This window comes from Malania oleifera, chromosome 7 (assembly GCF_029873635.1).
Source record: "Malania oleifera isolate guangnan ecotype guangnan chromosome 7, ASM2987363v1, whole genome shotgun sequence".
Classification (NCBI taxonomy): Eukaryota; Viridiplantae; Streptophyta; class Magnoliopsida; order Santalales; family Ximeniaceae; genus Malania; species Malania oleifera.
This window is the reverse complement of record NC_080423.1, coordinates 60,306,558-60,324,559: the sequence shown is the minus strand read 5'-3', so window position 1 is coordinate 60,324,559 and position 18,002 is coordinate 60,306,558.

Below are 18,002 nucleotides of genomic sequence, written 5' to 3'. Positions count from 1 at the left end.
CTTTACATGTGATTGGTAGGTTCAGAGAACGATTTCAGTGTTATGTTAATGATTTGAGAAATGTTATTAAAATGATATTTATATACCTCATATTAGCCACACGTTATTTTAATATATATTGTTTCTTCCTTTACTGAGATGTGTCTCACCCGAATATGAATTTATCTTTTTCAAGACATCCTCGAGGTTGGACTTAAAGAGCTCGAGGGTTTTAGACTTTTTGACAAATATTAAAAGAAAGGGTATATATTGATAATACTTTGGGGAATGTAAATATTTATGTTTTATGTTTTTATGTTTTAAGGCTGTTGAGTAAGGAATGATTGTGAAAATACTGAAATGTTTTGGGAATTATGTAGATTTATAGAATTGCAGGTGATGGATGATTACTATGGATTGTTGATAGGAATTAGTAAACTCTAGTATTATGGTATTATATGTATGGGATTATATTTATGTTTTTTGCTGCGTATATGTTGATTATGGATTATCAGGGATTTTATTAGGTATAATGCGCCAGACCCGGGTTTAAGGGTTTGGGGTTTTACATTATGGTATCACAGCAATGTCCAGCCGAAAGTGTGATTAATTTAACATCGCCTGGATATGGAAATATTAGAATATTAGGTTATGGATGATTTATACCAGAGTAAAGGATTGAGTTGCGATAAGGGTAGGGATGGGTAGATTAAGGTATTGTTAGGAATTCTGAGTTGTGTTTCATAAGCTTGGGGGCATAAATCCCTTGATGGTCTTCTATGTTTTTCTGAAGAAGTAGCTAACTTCAAAAAATAATGGTAAATCCATTGATGGTTTCCCAGCAGAGAAATTAGAACTTGGAATTTGAACTCGATGGTTAGGTTAGTTGATTTTAAAGGTTATGGTATCGGGAGAATCAGCAGATACCACTAGGCAAAGGTGGACGAGCAGGTGGTTATACGTTGGTCCTGAATGAGGCAGATAAAGCCAAGGAGGCAGGTATGAATTTATGTTGAAGATGATGATGATTTTATTTAATTATTGATGATGCAAAAATTTATTTGGGAGATATATTTACTGAATGGTATGAGGTATAGTAAATCGTAGAATTATGGAAATGAAAGATTAGGTAATGAATTTCGAGGATGAAATTGCTTAAAGGAGGGAAGAATATAATAACCTGGGAAAAAAATTATTAAAAAAATATTATTAATTAATTAAAATTATTAATCAATTAATTAGTTAAACATTATTAAATTAATATATTAAATAAACAAATAAAAATAAATAGTATGAAAAAAGAGTAATTATTAATTAATTAATGAATTAATTAAATATTATTAAAATAAATAAATAAATAAATAAAAGAATAGTAAAAAAAATTTGGAATAAAGATATATATATATATATGTATGTATATATAAGTTAAAGTATAAGATATTTATATTTATATATAATAAGTAAGTGTAATGTGTGTATATATATATATATATATTGTTAAAAGCTTCCTCAGGAAGCTTTATTCCTGGAGTAAAGCTCAAATTGAGATTTGCAGCACCCCCCAGGTGAGATTCTTTTGTTCTCTATCAGCCTCCCTCAGACTTCCACTCTCCGTCTTACTACTCTGTCCTCCTCTCTCTCTTCGATTTCGTCGACCCAATAAGCGTCGATCGGAAAACGGAAGGTGTCATTGGATTCCTAACTCCGCCACCGACATTTCTATTGGAACGGATTTGTCGTGAGAGTGGCGTAGGCACCATTCCTTGGGTAAGGTAATCTTCTCCTAATTTCTCAATTTCTCATTAAATATGTTGTTCAATCGACGATCAGGCACCACTACGGGTCCTAGTCGTGATCGTCGTCATTTTGACATAAGTAAATTTCCAATTGGGGTTTTTTAGGTCCCACTCTAAAGCGAGAGTGGGATTTGGAAAATTTGATAAATTGGTTATATTTGAGGGTATAACCATTTATTTGGTATTTAAGGGTCTAGAAAATATTAAAATAGTATTTTATTTAGGATTAATTTAATGGAATTAGGATTTTTGATTCAGGGTCTGGGTGAGCGCCGCAAGCATCTTTTCGGGGTCCCTGTTGGCGTAGTTCAAGAAATCAGGTAAGGGAAAAAATATATATTAAACCAAATTTTTTATGGATTTAATGGAAAATAAATTGTGTTATATATACGTGTATATGTTTCGGTATGAGTTTAAAATTCCAACCATTTAAATTATGTTTTTCCGAGTTTAGGACTATTTATTAGATACGTATATGCGAAAATGAACTTATGTAAGTGGAAAATATTTTCAAGATAATTATGTAAGAAATGAAAGGTATTTTCAGTATATAAACATTAAATGTTGGTTGGCTTATTTTACAGGCAGTGTATGAATTTTATTACTAAATTATGTGACATGAGTAAATGTAAGTTCTGTACAAATATATGTTAAATGTATGAGATGCAGGTTAAGTAAGTAATACATTGAGAATGAAATATGATATGAACCATGCTGCTTGTGTGTGTTAACGCAACCATGTAAACAATTAAAAGATGCTGGGTAAAACAGTTGAAAGATGCTGGGTAAATGTATGACAGCTGAAAAATACTAGGTAAAACAGCTGAAAGATGCTGGGTATGTAATGAAATGAAATGATAATGAAAATGAATAAAATGAAAATGAAGTTTGAAATGTGAACAATGTAAAATGGGAAAAAGTCACTTAAAGTGAAATGAAATGAAATGTTAAAGTTATGAACATGAACATATGTGAATGATTGAATAATGATAGAAAGAACAATGTATTATGATGCTTGTAGAACACGTTATGATTGGGTGGGATGTACTCTTCGCCTTAGGGCTTGCTAAGAAAGGCGAGTGTACTAATAGCTTCAGATGTGGCAGTGACTGCATAACGTATTAAGGCAGAGGGAACCTACTTGTGTGGGTGGGTAGATTTCCCTATCCTTAGGGCCTTTGTCGGTAAGCTATTGTTGAATTATGCGAGTACGAGATCAATCTAATACTTGAAGGATTACTGAGAAAGGTGGGTGCCCTGGTGTGCTTTAGTTGTGACCTTAGGGATACCTAATATCAGAGTAGAGGGGTGCTACTTGTATGGGCGGGTACTCACCCGTATCCTTGGGTAATCTCGTGGGTTAAATCTTTACATGTGATTGGTTGGTTCAGAGAATGATTTCAGTGTTATGTTAATGATTTGAGAAATGTTATTAAAATGATATTTATATACCTCATATTAGCCACACGCTGTTTTAATATATTGTTTCTTCCCTTACTAAGATGTGTCTCACCCAAATATGAATTTATTTTTTTCAGGGCATCCTCGAGGTCAGGCTTTAAGAGCTCGAGGGTTTTTAGACTTTTTTAGAAGTATTAAAAGAAAGGGTATATACTGATAATACTTTGGGGAATGTAAATATTTATGTTTTATGTCTTTATATTTTAAGGTTGTTGAGTAAGAGATGATTATGAAAATACTGAAATGTATTGGGAGTTATGTAAATTTATGGAAATGCAGGTGATGGATGATTACTACTGTGGATTATAGATAGGAATTAGTAAACTCTGGTATTATGGTATTATATGTATGGAGATTATATTTATGTTTTCCGTTGCGTATATGTTGATTAGGGATTATCAAAGATTTTATTAGGTATAACGCGCCGGACCCGGGTTTAAGGGTTCGGGGTGTTATAATATTAACTTGACAATTATTATTTTGAATAGTCATATATCACTATTTGGAAATATGTTATATATTATCAGAACCTGGTTTGCTTGGTTTAGGTTTTCACGATGCACGGTACCGTTGCTATATGATCACGATCATGATATGTTAGTGCTACCACTTGCCGTACAGGGCAGTGGGAGATTGGCAATCGATGTGGTTTATAGTAGTGTTGACACCCCTAGTATATGGACCAGGAGAGGCAGACCCATCATATTTACAGACTTTTGCTTTTGATTCGGCAGTAATCGACCAACCATTGTAAGGTCCCGCCTTCGGGCCGCATAACCCAGTCATGTGGGGGTAAGACATGACACCAGCCAGCTAACCATCTAGCATGTTTTCTATGTATTGTTATATGAGATGATTTATGTGTAGAGAAGTTTAGTGTGATCTACCATGAAATGATAATGTATGTTTTCTTCGATATGATAAAGACAGTTTTATCAAATATTTTTATATACGGTTATATATATAACACGAAACTACTCATGTTGCCATACACTAGTATTAGGTTATTTCCCTTACTGAGAGGTGTCTCACCCCAAATTATATAAATATTTCAAGAGTCCCATATAGGAGAGCGAATAAAGCTATGCAGTGCTAGAGCTCGATAGTCCAACCTTACCTGAAGGTTAAGTCATTTTTCTAGGGTCATACCGATTTTTGGGTGGCGACCCTAGGACTCATTTTAGATTTTTTTTGGGATGTGTATATTCTTATGACGGTTGTAGTAAACTCTAGTATTGTGTTGGTTGGACATTTAGACATGTATATGATTCTATGTTTCCTGTTGCTTAGGAATCTATAATGTGTTTAAGGTTTCTCCCTAGTACCCTTAGGTCCAGGTGAATTATGATTTGACAAGACTTTTATATGGATACTATTATTATATTGGATATTAAAAAAAATATATGGTAAAATTAAGCAGGTTGTTACAGTTTGGTATCAAAGACTAGGTTTGTGACAACCTTCTTAATTTCCACATATTTTTTTTCATAATATAATAAAACCAATATCACAAAACTCAGCAGATCATAATCCACCTAGACCCGTGGGTACCAGGGAGACATCAGAGCACATAACGGAAGCTTAAGCAACAGGAAACATACAATCTTATTATCATAGATACAAAACCATCCATCACAATACCAGAGTTACTGCAACTACTGTATTTATATACACACAGTACACAACTCAAAAGATAACTTAGGGCCATCCCACAAAATACATCCAACCCTATCAAAACACTTACCCTTCTGGAAGGGCAGATCAACCATACTAGATCAGCGGGGCTTTACCCACACTCCTATCAGGGGCTCCCAAAATGTTTATGAAATTCAGGGTGAGACACCTCTCAGTAAAGGAAATAAACTGATACTAGTGTGTGGCAACATGAGTATTCTGTGTTATACATATATCATCTAGAAACAATATTTTAGTAAACTGTCACGTCATATCTGGGAAAACATATATATATATATATATATATATCATCATAGCATGACAGAACATACTGCATTTTCATAATCATATTTTATCTCATAAAATATAATACAAAAACATTCCTGGTAGGTTAGTTGGATGTTGTCATGTATTACCCCCACATGACTGGGTTGTATGGCTCGAAGGCGGGAAATGACAATGGTTGGTCGACCATTGCCAAGGTAAAAGTACAGTCCGTAAGTCTAATGAGTCTGCCAGACCTGGTCCATACCCCAGGGGCGCTCACACACTTATTAAATACCACATCAACCATCCAATCTCACACCACTCCGTATAGCGGCGTTAACACAAATATCATGATCATGATGACCATGGACACATAGCAACGGTACCGTGCAAGTGCTAGCCTAGACCAAGCCAACCAGGTTCTGATATCAAATAACATATAATGAAACTGTGATACTTGGATATTTCATTTCATTAATTATCAAATCAATCATATCATTTTGCATATATACGTATATCATAAAAATCATCGCCTCGTTTGCCGGTATTTCACATTTTACCATAGCTCGGCTCGTACGCCGACAAATCATATCCATAGCTCAGCCCGTATGTTGACAAATCACATCCATAGCTCGGCCCATATGCTGGAAATTCATATACATAGTTCAGCCCGTACGCCAGCAAATCAAACATATAGCTCGCCACATACGCCAAAAAATATATCAAAATGTCGGCCCATATGCCGGTTTTTCGTTATAAAAATCCATATCATTAACACATTCCCAGAAAATAGTATTTCATAACAATTTCTACTAATGCCACACTAAATAGGTTTTTCGCATATTTAGCATACTATCATTTTCAACAGTATTTTCCCAAATATAAATCATATATAAATATATTTATTTTCCTAAAATCAAATGCTATAACAATATACATATTTTTCATAAAATACAAGCTTAGTTTATCCCCCTTACCTGATTCCTCAAAAGCCCCTAAGAGAAATAGCCCCGCACCTGCAGGGTTCCCCGTACAACACCCTGGAAACAACATTCCCCAGAACTAAAGTTCAGTATTACTATGCGTACAACACTTTCTACAACTGTAAAGAAACCAAATACTAAGTAGACAACCTTACCTTGGATTTGGGATGGTTTCCACCTCAACCCCACCGATAATCTGCTTCAGCAGATTTGCAGAGAACTTTCGCAGGAGCATCGTGGTGGCTTAAAATCGTTGAATCGGCGAAAATCTGGCCCAAAAACTTAGAGAGAAGGAGGAGAAACCGAAGGATGAGACAGAGAGAGTTTCTTTACAGAAAATTTTGGCCAAAAATGGATTTTAGGCCTATTTAAATTATGGCCTTCGTCGACGAGCCACGTCATCTCGTCGACGAGGCCAAGAAGAAGACTAGTCAACAAACTTCAACCCTAGTCAATGAATTTCAGACTTCAAAAATCCTCTCTCGGTATCTTCTCGTCGACGAGACGGAACTTCGCCGACAAGATCCTGAGGAACCCTCGTCGACGAAACCCCTTTGTTCATCAACGAGGTATGGAAAATTTCTTAGGATTATCCCATCCAAAATGCAACATCGTCGACTACCTCCTTCAGTTCCTGTTTCCATTTCCCTTTCTTTTATTATTTAAATACCATTATTCTTTGGGTAATTACAAGGTTGTTAGGTTCTGTAGACTTTAGAGTGCAGCAGAAACGATACTAGAGTATAGGAAAAGGATTTAAGGTTTTATTCTACAGTCTAGAGGCAGGACTTCTGTTGACCTTATAGGTCCCACACAGTTTTTACTAAGACAAATACTCTTGGTACTAATGATTGTACTAAGAATTGCATACATGATCACCTTGTGCGCGCTTCACGACTAAAAGACGTATCATGATGGCGTACGGTGTTCATGCCGAAGAAAGAAGATCTATGTGTTGTATTTTGCATTCATTTGATTAGTTCTTCATTCTGGGTTGTAATTTATTATGAATTGTGCACGTGTACGGCTTGTAATAATTTGCATCATGCATGGTACGCAAGTATGCTCCAAACAACCTTAGTTGGACCTTAGGTACCTACACAAAGGACATAGAGTCCCCTACATCACTTATCTTATTCAGGAGATTCAAAATAAGGCTCAAAAGAACTTAATGGAAAAAGCTGAGAGGATTCGGGTGACCGAACCTTTGCCATTTAAAGTGTCTCGGGCGACTAAACCAGTCAACATGTTGACTTGGTCTTCGGGCACCCGAACCTTTTTGAACGTACCTTCCTCGGGCACCCGAAAGCCTATCAGGGCACTTTTCAACTACTCGAGCAACCGATGGTTTACATTCAAATACAGGTTCGGGTGACCAAACTGCCTGGTTTGGTTAACCGAACTATGAGTCAGGCACCCGAACTATCGAAAATTTGCTACTGACTTTGTTTCAGCCGACCGACTCATCATTCAAGCACCCGAACTGCTAAAAGTTGTATTTTTTACTGTATTTGTTCGGGCACCCGAACCTTTGGTCGGGCACCGAACCTCACGGGTTAAAATAATTTACTTAATTTTTAAATGGGGTAGAAAGGGTTAATGTTCTTAATGGTCTTTTAAACAAATCTAATTATACCTATTATATCCCCAATGCTAAAAAATCCCTCATTGCCTATATATACTCATTAATTTGTCTTAATTAGCAAGGATTAGCAAACTTGATTAAGGCAAAAATTCTCTCATCTTTCAAAACCCTTTATTAGCCATATAATACTTCCAAACACTCACATACTCTTCATTCTTGATTTCTCCAAGCATTGTGAGTAATTTCCAAGGCTATTGTGTTTAATATTAGTAGCTTAAACTCTCACTTGTATTATTGTTTGATCGATTTTTTGAGAGAGTTTAGCATTAAGGTTCTTCCACCAATTTCATTTGATAAATTTGGTGTGGAACTACCTTGAAGGTTGTGGTTCTTGCATTGTTGTTGCAAGGTACCTAAACCTAGATTTTGCGTGCAAAAATCCTTTTAAGCTAGTGATTTAAACAACTCTATTATGCTTTGAATATTAGAATATATCGTTGAGTTTGTTTGCTTGAACTTGCTTAGCATATTCTGAAACCCTGATATGATATTGCATTATTCACATAGTGTGTTTCAAATATTTCTTGGGTATACACTCCATATTTGAACTGAAATCTTATACGTGAATTGAGTGTTTAGCACACATTAAAGCACTAAGCATACTTACATATCATCTGTGCTTGCATTATTAATTGAGCTATATTGGTGCACACATCTGCTTGTCTAGAAGCAAATTTTCGTGTACAAAATTTTATACACATTGGTTGTATTTCGAGGCACGGGCATAAAGAGGGAGACTAGCCCTGTGGAATAGTCCCAGATTGGCTCAAACCTGGTTAGAAAAGTTAGGTGCGCCATCCTATTAAGGCGTGTCGGTTGAGGTCAGCCCTTTGAATTGACCTGGTTGTATTAGGTGTCGCTCCACCCATTTAAGTGAGCATTATAGTGGTAATTCTTGTGTTTGTTAGCCAAGGCGAGGACATAGGCAATTTAGCCGAGTCTCGATAACATATCGTGCGTGTTCTTTACATTTTTGCACTTTCTTTACTACACGTGTATGTTTATTTTTTAATCACATAGATTGACCTTAGGTTGAGTTACACTATTGTTAAAACTAGTAAACCTAGGCGATAAACTTTAAATACCCAATTCACCCCCCCTCTTTGGGTTGCACCGAAGCTAACAACTTCCATGGTGGTTTCTGTGTTTTTCTTGGGGTGACGACTTTAGGAAAACCATAGTAAACTATCGTCGGGTTGTGTTCCTAGTATGTGAAACTAGGTCTAGAAATAAGATGGGGATGCTAAGATAGGGGATTATGTTAGGCGAGTAATTATAAGGATAGGGTTTCTAAATCATGTTATTTTTTTTTAAGATGGACTCAAGAGGAGGTAGTGCTCATGCAAGCGATAGTGATGGAGCAGGGCCCTTGAGTGCAGGTGGGACTGATTCTGATGCGGTATTACGTAGCGTGGCTTAGAAGGTTATGGCTGAGATCGCTAGGAGCTTTAGAGAGTAAGGAGGCTCGTCTGCACGACATGGATGCACGATAGAGAAGTTTACCAAGATGAATCCTACGACATTTTTAGGAGGAATTGATCCTGCAGTCATCGAGAACTGGATGTAAGAGATCAAGAAAGTCTTGTTCATATTACAGTGTACGGAGGAACAAAGGGTCCTCTTCGACACCTATAAATTGACTGGAGAGGCCGAGAGGTGGTGGACTGCTATGAGACTTCTGGAGTAGCAGAGGACGACGCTGATATCCATGACATGGGACCAATTTAAAGAATTATTCTTTGACAGATACTTCCCAGCCACTGTCAGGGAAGCTAAAATGGAAGAGTTCTTGAATCTGAAGCAAGGACAGCTGTCAGTCTAGTAGTATGCAGCGCGATTTATAAAGCTTTCTCGCTTCGCTCTGTATATTGTTCTTGATGAGGTAAAGAAGGCGAGACAATTTGAAATAGGTTTCAGGAGAGGCATATACAAGTAGGTGGTAATGCTAAAGATACAAGACTTTGCTGAGTTAGTCAACAGAGCAGCCTAGGCTGAGGTTAATGAGCATATGGACGCAGAGGAGCAGGGACAGAAGAAGAGATCTGCACCTTCAGGCTTTTAGCAGGGTCCTAGGTAGGGTCAGTGGAGGAGAGGAAACTATGGCAGAGGACAGAGGCAATAGAATGGAGGTCATGAGGTTCAAGCGGTGCAAAATTTTCCTGTCTGTTAGAATTGTGGAAAGAGACATTGGGGAGAGTGTCGAGCGGGGAAAGCTACCTGCTATCATTGCAGTAGACAGGGACATCTGCTGCGAGATTGCCCTACACCACCAGATGCTACTCTTGCTCCCAGACCGTACCGAGGAGGCCATTAGGCACCACGTGGAGGCTAGTAAAGGAATATGGCTCCACCTAGAGTTTTTGCTTTAAATTCGGGTGATGCTGAGACAGCCGGTGACATGGTGACAAGTATGGTTAATATGCTTTCCTTTAAAGTTGTTGTGTTATTTGATTCAGGGGCCACACACTCGTTTGTGTCTATGGTATGTATTAAATTGTGTGGGGCAGAAATACAGTTGTTAGACACCGAATTGTTAGTCACTACACCGACAGGGTTTGTAGTAAGGTGTGTTAAAGTGCTTTGGGGTTGTCCAATTGATATTCAGGGGAAATTTTTGTTTGTTGATTTAATAGTGCTAGACATGCGCGGGTTCGATGTGATATTTGACATGGATTGGTTAGCAGCCAATTACGCTAGCATAGATTTTCGATTGAAAGAAGTAATATTCAGACCTCCAATAAGACCAGAATTCAGGTTTATAGGGTTGCTAGTGCAATCTCCGCCTCATTTAGTTTCAGCTATTCAAGCGAGGAGACTGCTCATGAGTGGTTGTCAGGGATTCATGGTCTTTGTGAAGGAAATGTCAGGGAATAAATTGAAGCTCACTAGTATGCCAGTAGTAAAAGCGTTTACAGATGTTTTTCTAGATGAACTACTAGGCTTGCCACCTAATCGAGAGGTAGATTTTCCTATTGATCTACTTCCAGGTACAACGCCGATCTCTAAAGCACCTTATTGAATGGCGCTAGCAGAGCTGGCAGAATTAAAAGATCAGTTACAAGATTTGCTTGATAAGGGATTTATACGACTTAGTGTATCTTCGTGGGGAGCTCCAGTGTTATTCGTGAAGAAGAAAGATGGGTCCATAAGGATGTGTATAGATTATAGGGAAATTAATAAAGTGACAATTAAGAACAAGTATCCTCTACCCCATATAAATGATTTATTTGACCAACTCCAAGGTACATGGGTGTATTCTAAGATTGATCATAGATCAGACTATCATCAAGTAAAGGTAAGGGCAGAAGATGTCTCAAAGACAGCTTTCAGGAGTAGATATGAGCATTATGAATTCCTTATTATGTTGTTTGGTCTGACGAATGCTCTTGCTGTATTTATGGACTTGATGAATAGAGTCTTTCACCAATATTTAGACTAGTTTGTTGTTATTTTTATTGATGATGTACTAGTCTATTCAAGGAGTTATGAGGAGCATGAGACGCATTTGAGGCAGGTCTTACAAATGCTCAGGGAAAAGAAGTTATACCCCAAGTTTAGCAAATGTGAATTCTGACTCAAGAAGGTTGTGTTTTTGGGGTATGTCATCTCAGGGGATGGAATTTCTGTGGATCGCAGTAAAATTGATGCGATAGTGAACTGGGTTAGACCGAGGAACATTCAGGAGATTAAGAGTTTCTTGGGGCTAGTTGGATATTACTGTCGTTTCGTTAAGGGATTCTCAGCGTTATTAGGGTCTCTGACACGACTGACTAGGAAGAATACCAAATTTGAATGGGATGATAATTGTAAGTAGAGTTTCCAGGAATTGAAGAAAAGACTTGTCACAGAACCAGTGTTGATCATCCTGTCAGGGGATGAAGGTTATGTTATTTACAGTGATGCGTCCTTGAAGGGACTTGACTATGTATTGATGCAGCATGGTAAGGTGGTAGCATATGCTTCCAAACAGTTGAAAAAGTATGAAAAGAAATACCCTACCCATGATCTTGAATTACATGCAGTAGTACATGCATTGAAGATTTGGAGGCATTATCTGTATGACGAGCGATGTGAAATCTTCTCCGACCATAAGAGTTTAAAGTACTTTTTCACTCAGAAGGAACTGAACATGAGACAGAGAAGGTGGTTGGAGCTTATTAAAGATTTTGATTGTACTATTAGTTACCACCCAGGGAAAGAAAACGGGGTAACTGATGCACTGAGCAGGAAGTTTGTGGGATCAACACTGGCAGCTATGGAGATTTAGTATCCGATCATGATGGATCTGGAAAGACTCGGTATAGAGTTGGTCGAGGGTGGTCCTCTAGTATGTATTGTCAGTTTAGTGGTATAGCCTACTCTATAGGAAAGGATTAAAGCTGCTCAAAAAGAGGATCTAGAATTAGTAGAGGTAATAATTAGAGTACGGGGTGGTCAAAGAGAGGAATTTTGTATTGCAAATGACGGGACTTTGCAGTTCCGTTCTAGATTATGTGTTCCTACTAATACTGATATTAGAAAGACCATTTTAGAAGAGGCTCAAAAATCTTTGTACACAGTTCATCCCGACAACACGAAAATGTATAGGGATCTGCGAGAGTCTTATTGGTGGAGTGGTATGAAGAAGGAGATTGCTAAGTATGTAGCACAATGTTTGACATTCCAGCAGTTAAAAGCTGAGCACTAGAGGCTGAAAGGTCAGTTGCAGCCACTTTTTATCCTAGAGTGGAAATGGGATCACATATCTATGGATTTTGTTTCAGGGCTGCCATCAGCATTGCATGGCCAGAATGCAATCTGGGTGATTGTAGATTGATTGACTAAGACCGCCCATTTCCTTCCTATCAAGATCAACTCCTCTCTTAATAGATTGGCAGAAATTTATATGCAAGAGATAGTCCGTTCTCACGGGGTGCAAGTGTCTATTCTGTCAGATCGAGACTCGTGTTTCACATCACGTTTTTGGAGGAGCTTGCAGGAGGCTCTAGGGTCTCAGTTATCTTTCAGCACGACATTCCATCCTCAGTTAGACAGGCAGACCGAGAGGACGATTCAGATATTAGAAGATATGCTTCGAGCATGTGTGCTGGACTTTGGGGGTAGTTGGACTCAATTTTATGCCGCTGGTAGAATTTGCATACAATAATAGTTATCAAGCCAGCATTGGTATGACACCATTTGAGGCACTTTACGGTAGGAGATGTCGTTCTCTTTTATTTTGGGTCAAGATGAGTGAGCGGCGAGTTGTGGGTCCAAAATTAGTGCAGCAAATGTATGATAAGGTTCAGCTCATCAGAGATAGAATCAGTGCAGCTTAGAGCTAACAGAAGAGTTATGATGATAACCCTTGTTGGAAATTAGAATTTGAAATTGGTGATCATGTGTTTTTGAAAATAGCTCCGTTAAAAAGGGTTATAAGATTTGGAAGAAAGGTAAACTTAGCCCTAGGTTCATTGGCCCATTCGAGATTCTCGAGAAAGTGGAGCCGGTTGCCTACAGGCTAGCTTTACCACTTGTGTTATCCATGATATATGACGTATTCCACATTTCCATGTTAAGGAAATACATCCCAAACCCTTCTCGCACAATTAGTTATGGTGAATTAGAGTTCAGTGATTCACCAGTTTATGAGGAGGTACCGGTACTGATTCTAGACAGAAAAGAGTAGGAATTACAAAATAAGAAGATTCCTCTAGTAAAAGTTATGTGAAGAAATCACGCAATAGAAGAAGCTTCTTGGGAATTTAAGGAACAGATAAGGCAGAAATACCCGCAATTGTTCCATGGGGTTTGAATATAATCAGGTAAAGCGTAAGTAATTATGTAATGTTTCTTTTACAGGTTAGTCAGTGTATGTATTAGTTTAGTTAGTAAGTAGTCTTTTGGTTTTGGGAGAATTTTATTTTCTATATGTAATCTCCCAAAACTCTGAATGTAACCACGATATTCCACCGCCATAAGTGAGGGTAAGTAATAAAATAAATAGACTATTTTTTTTTAAGGGATGATGGATCGTACGGATAATAAATTTTGAGGATGAAATTTTATAAGGAGGAGAGAATGTAATGACCCAAAGAATTATGGTATTTTAATAATAAAAGAAGGAGGAAAAGGAAATTAAATAGGGGGTCACAGCAGGTCCTCGTCGACGAACGCGAAACGTTCGTCGACAAAGTGGCTTATTGGGATCGTTGATGAGGACACGTGTCTCGTCGACGAGAAGATACTGAGAGGCTATATTTCAGCTCTGAATTTCGTCGATGAGTGCAGGTGTATAAATAGCTTAAACTTGAATTTTTCAGCAGAATTAAGCACATAAACTCTCTCTCTCTCTCTCTCTCTCTCTCTCTCTCTCTCTCTCTCTCTCTCTCTCTCTCATGTTCGTCTCTTCCCCCTTCTCTCTAAGATTTCGGGCTGGATTCTTTCCGGTTTGACGATCTGAGGGAACCATGACACTCCTAGGAAAGTTATCTTTACGTCCGATGGAGTGGATCGTTGGTGGGGCTGACTAGAACTCCATCCCAAATTTAGGGTAAGGCTTTTTATTTAGTTTATGGCTTTCCTAAAGTTATAGAAAATGTAGAACTCAAAGAAATACTAAAGTTTTGTTCAGGGGGATGTTGTTTTTAGGGTGTTGAATGGGAAACCTTGCGGGTGTAGGACTAGACATTGTAGGGGGCTTTTCAAAAATTAGGAAAGGAATAAACTAAGTCAGGATTCTTATGAAAATGTATTTATTATTATTCATCATTTAATTTTAGATAAATATGTATGTTATAGAATTATGTTGGAAATACTGTTGTTGATCGGAAATATGTTTAATATCTAAATTTGTGTGGCATGAGTAAATTTACCATGAAAATGTTATAAAGATACAAAGTTTTTATATGATATATCGGCATATGGGCCGAGAGTTTTTATATGATATATCGACGAATGGGCCGAGAGTTTTCATATGATATTTTTGCGTACGGGCCGAGGTTTTTATATGATATATTGGTGTACGGGCCGAGAATTTTTATGATATGCAATACTGGCGTATGGGCCGTGATTTATATAAACACAAACTGTTGGCGTAAGGGCTGAAGATTTTTATGATATGTTATGCAAAATTATATGATGATATTAATTTGACAGTTATTATTATGAATAGTCATGTATCACTATTTGGAAATATGTTATATGTTATCAGAACTTGGTTGGCTTAGTTTCGGCTTTCACGATGCACGGTACTGTTGCTATACGATTACGATCATGATATGTTAGTGCTACCGCTTGCCGTACGGGGTAGTGGGAGATTGGCAGTCGATGTGGTTTATAGTAGTGTTGACACCCCTAGTGTATAAATCAGGAGGGGCAAAACCATCGTACTTACAGACTTTTGCTTTTGATTCAGCAGTGGTCGGCTAGCCATTATTGGGTCCCGCCTTCGGGCCACACAACCCAGTCCTATGGGGGTAAGACATGACACCAACCAGCTAACCATCCAGGATGTTTTCTATGTATTGTTATATGAGATGATTTATGTGTACAGAAATTCAATATGATCTACCATGAAATGATAATGTATGTTTTCTCAGATATGATACATAGAGTTTTATCAATTATGTTTATATACTGTTATATATATAACACGAAATTACTCATGTTGCCAAACACTGGTATTAGTTTATTTCCCTTATTGGGAGGTGTCTCACCCAAAATTATATAATATTTTAGGAGCCCTAGATAGGAGAGCAGATAAAGCTCCACAGCGCTAGAGCTCGATAGTCCTACCCTACCTGAAGGGTAAGTCATTTTTCTAGGGTCATACAGATTTTTGGGAGGCGACCCTAGGACTCATTTCAGATATTTTTTGGGATGTGTATATTCAAGGGCTTGTTCTTGTGCTTTGTGAAATATTTTTCAAACAAGCTTGATTTCAAATATCTCTTGTGTTAGAATCTTGAGAATATCATCTTAGAGATATTTTGATTACATTCTCTAAAAATCTTTGAAACCCTACTTGTGGTTGATATATATCTATATATAGTTTCAAAGATAGATTTCAAACACACTCTCACACTTGGATTGCCTAGTGACATTATCTCGAGAGTTGTGGTATTATCTGTACTGAGCTTATAGTTCCTATATTGTTGATGTGCATTGATTGATTGATTATACTGTGCTTAGTGGTACATAATCTGCTTAGTGTAAGAAGCATATTTCTTTGTACGCAAAAACTATATTTCAAATTGGTTGTATTCCAGGCATGGGCCTGAAGAGGGAGACTACTCTTGTTGAATAGTCCAGGACTAGCTTAGACCCGATTAGGAAAGTTAGGTGCACCATCCTGGTAAGGCGTCTTGGTTGAGCTCCTTGAATTGACCTAAGTGTAACCGGTGCTGCTCCACCTATTAAGAGAGCCATTAGTGGAATCCTCGGGCTTGCGAGCTAGAGGTAGGGATGTAAGTATAGTTGGCCAAACCCTGATAACATATCGTGTTTGCATTTTATTTTTACGTAATTTATTTATCGCACGTGTATGTTATATTGTGAATGTCGCACATGATTTAATTTCCAAACGTTATATTTATCTGCGCATTTGGAACTGCATAGACAGACCCTAGGTTGCGAATATACTGCTGTTAGATTAGCTAAACCTAGGAATAAATTTTAAAAATCCAATTCACCCCCCTCTTGGGAATACACCAAAGCTAACAGTTTCTTCAAAACTCTCTTCCACAAAAGGATTGTATAAATCAATTTTAGTATCTTCACTTGTAAGATAGACAAAAGATGTAGAGACTTGAAGAAATTATAATAATTAAATAATAAGGAAATGAGAGAGAAGGAAATTGAACTTGGGATTTAAACAGGGTCTCATCGACGAACACAACACGTTCGTCGACGAAGTGGCTTATTAGGATCGTTGACGGGGACACGTGTCTTATCGACAAGAAGATACCGAGAGGCTATTTTTCAGCTCTGAATTTCATCGACGAGGAATAAGCGTTCGTCGATGAACTCCCTTATTGGTCTTATTGACAAAGTGACGTGGCTCGTCGACGAGTGCAGGTGTATAAATAGCCTAAACTCAAATTTTTTGCATAATTTTCATGCGGAAACCCTCCTCTCTCTCTCTCTCTCTCTTTCTCTCTCTCTCTCTCTCTCTCTCTCTCTCTCTCTCTCCTGTTCGCCTCTTCCCCCTTCTCTCTAAGATTCGGGGCCAGATTCTTGCTGGTTCGATGATCCAAGGCCAGCACGACACTCTTGGAAAAGTTCTCTTCAAGTCTGCTAGAGTGGATCGTTGGTGGGGTTAACTTGGACTTCATCCCAAATTCAAGGTAAGGCTTTTTATTCAATATTTGGTTTCTCTATAGTTGTAAGAAATGTAGTAGTCGAAGAAATATTGAAGTTTTGTTCAGGGAAATATTGTTTTCAGGGTGTTGAATGGAGAACCCTATGGGTGCAGGACTGGTTAGTTTAGGGGCTTTTAAGAAGTTAGGTAAAGGGATAAACTAAGTCAAGATTTCATGAAAATGTACTTATTATTTTACAACAATTATTTTCAGATAAATATGTATGTTGTAGAATTATGTTGGTAATAATGTTGATGATCAGGAATATGATAAATACCTTTATTGTGTAGCATGAGTAAAATTTACCATGGAAAATTTATTGTGTAGCATGAGTAAAATTTACCATGGAAAATTTATGATGATGGAATAATTATGTTTACAAAATAAGTATGATTTTACTACTTTCAGGAAAATGTTAAATGCTACAGAGAATTTTCAAACTAGGAATTTTATATGATATATCGGAATATGGGCCGAGGATTTTATATGATATGTCAGCATATAGGCTGAAGATTTTATAATATGTAATACCGACGTACGGGCCGAAGGTTTTATAATATGCAATACCGGCGTACGGGCCGTGAATTATAAAATAAAAAATACCGGCACACGGGCCGTGAATTTTATATGATATGTTATGCAAATATGTATGAAAAAACTAACATGATAGATATGATATGTAATAACCATGTATCATTATTTGGAAATATGTTATATGTTATCAGAACCTGGTTGGTTTGGTTTAGGTTTTCACGAAGCATGGTACCGTAACTATATGATCACGATCATGATTATGTTAGTGCTACCGCTTGTCGTATGGGGTAGTAGGAGATTGGCAGTCGATGTAGTTTATTGT